Below are 2,233 nucleotides of genomic sequence, written 5' to 3' on the forward strand. Positions count from 1 at the left end.
TTTGCGATAACCACACTTTTTGCATTGTTCGGAAAACTTATGGAATCTCAATAATATATGTTTAATCTGATTACAAAAAGAGTGCACCTGTGGTGACTACAAATGATGACCGCAGGTAGGTAGCGAATGTCGGGAACAAAATACTTGAACCTGCCAGAGGAGAAGAGGCCGTCATCTCGAGAAACAGCTAGGTGCGTTATTTTGATAGTAGGTGACGGTAGTAGCCCCGTCGTTAAAAATTGTCTCGAGCATTTCTACCTGGGCCTCTGTTCGAAAAGCAGCTCGACGCTGCGTCCCAACCGTGATGTTTATCGTGCGTCCTCCTGCACCCTGGGAAACAGCAAGATGTTTCTACCTACGCCTCTCGTATCTCGTAGCGAGCAGTCGCTTAACGAGAAACTCGGGGAAGGAGTAAGCCGTCGCTTGTTGGCACGTTGAAAACAGTTGACAGGCCTCACAAGACTTTGCTCGCTATTAAGCTTTCGAGAGAGCCGTTATCCCCTCGAGACGTACCGGGAGACAAAAAACTTACTAACGGGCCGTCGGATAGAGGCGAGATCGAGTCCTAATTTCTCTAATATAAAGGAGAACTCGTGAAAGTTGCGCGTCTTATGGCGTACATGATGCATCAGTCGTCACATAAAGCGTTTCTCAAGATTACATGAATAAAATAGATGACCTATGCGCTACTGTCGGTTCAGCCGATGAGTAGCGTGAAGAAACCATCAACTTCCCATCTACCTGAGTAGACAACGGTCTATGCGTAGTATTGTGTAGTGTAAATTTTCTTTTCACGCGTAAACTACGTAGGCGGTTAATGACTCGTAATGACTATACTTTCTCTTCTTCCCTCTCGGTTTTAGAGCGAGGTCTTTATTCAGATAAGCTGAGATATAACTTGTAATTCTTTTATATTTAAAAATTAATTATACAAAGTGTTCTTAATCTTTAGAGAAAAAAAAGGACGAAATTTAATGTTTGTCACAAATTGATCTGTACTGAATATTCAGTCGACACAGACAAAAAGTAATACGACATCAATGTTATAATTTCGCACTCAACAATGTAACTATCGTGTATCATGCGTGTATTAGGTTTGTTGTTTATCTCCGCATTTCCAAACTGGTGTACATGTAATAAATTGAAGTGAAACAAATATATACGTTTGTTTCACTTCAACTTATCGTGCACCAGCTCAGAGAATGCAAGTGTAAAAAGCATATCTATTGTTTAATGCGCAATTATAGCATTGATATTATGTTACTTTTCCTTTTGTGTGACGACATTAAGAGCTAATCTACATATAAATTTGTATATCTTTACTTTTTATCATTTTTTTAACTTCCTGTCTTTTGCCTTTCATCCTATTTCTTTCTGTTTCCATTTATCTAAGATAAAAGTTGATTGGAAAAGAGAGGTATGTGGTAAGAAATATTTTGTAATCTTTACGGTTATCAGTAAAACGGTAGGAAAAAAAGGCAAGACGTTAAAAAAAACGTAAGAAATAAGAAGCAAAAGGCACATTGTAGATTACACATTAAGTATTAAGTGAGCAAAAAACTGTGGTATAACACTAATTCTGTTAATATTAATGTTAATTACTCGAAATTTAATTAATGCTGAGAAGTATCTGCGTACTCAGTGCTGAAAATTTTAGCGGGCATTCGTGCCCAAGGTGGGTTGCTTGGGGATTATTTGAGTGTACTCAACGGGATGCTTTGAAACGAGGTAATGGTTGGGAATTGTGAAACGCGTACGCGAAGTGTTTTAAGGCGCCCCTTTCGTTTACGCACCCATAACAGAACAGGTGGCCACAATTGGCCTTCTCGTTTCTCTTCCCAATTACTACGTCGGCTGGTTGTGTCGGCTGCCGCGGAGGCTGTCACACGCCAATTAATTTTGGGAAGCGGCTCTTTAATTCTTGATATTCATTACGTTTCAACTCCATAGCTGTCACACAGCTGTCTTCGGAATCTCGGCAAATTTACTAACTAGCGAGATATAATATTTCTATACAGATTGTGCATCAAAAAATAATAACGTTGGCGTTTTCTTTTTCTTTCAAAAACTTATATTCCTTAAGACTGAATTATCTGCATATGAGGCAACAAATAAAAACGTGTGCTAAGCTTTTTGCGAAATCCTTTGCGCCATCGATTAGCTTGATATTAATTAAATTGTATATTAAGTTTCTGAAGAGAAGTGGGTGAGTTGTATGGAGATTAATATCCTA

At 38.7% G+C, this 2,233-nt stretch overlaps 1 protein-coding gene across 2 annotated transcripts in view; it reads right to left on the reverse strand.

Moving 5' to 3' along the window:
- The window catches only part of LOC108755426 (frizzled-2), an 87,785-nt gene that overhangs the window by 53,291 nt on the left and 32,261 nt on the right, over positions 1-2,233 (reverse strand). The gene's annotated exons all lie outside the window — the stretch shown is intronic.

This window comes from Trachymyrmex septentrionalis, unplaced genomic scaffold, assembly GCF_001594115.1.
Source record: "Trachymyrmex septentrionalis isolate Tsep2-gDNA-1 unplaced genomic scaffold, Tsep1.0 scaffold87, whole genome shotgun sequence".
In the NCBI taxonomy this organism is placed as follows: Eukaryota; Metazoa; Arthropoda; class Insecta; order Hymenoptera; family Formicidae; genus Trachymyrmex; species Trachymyrmex septentrionalis.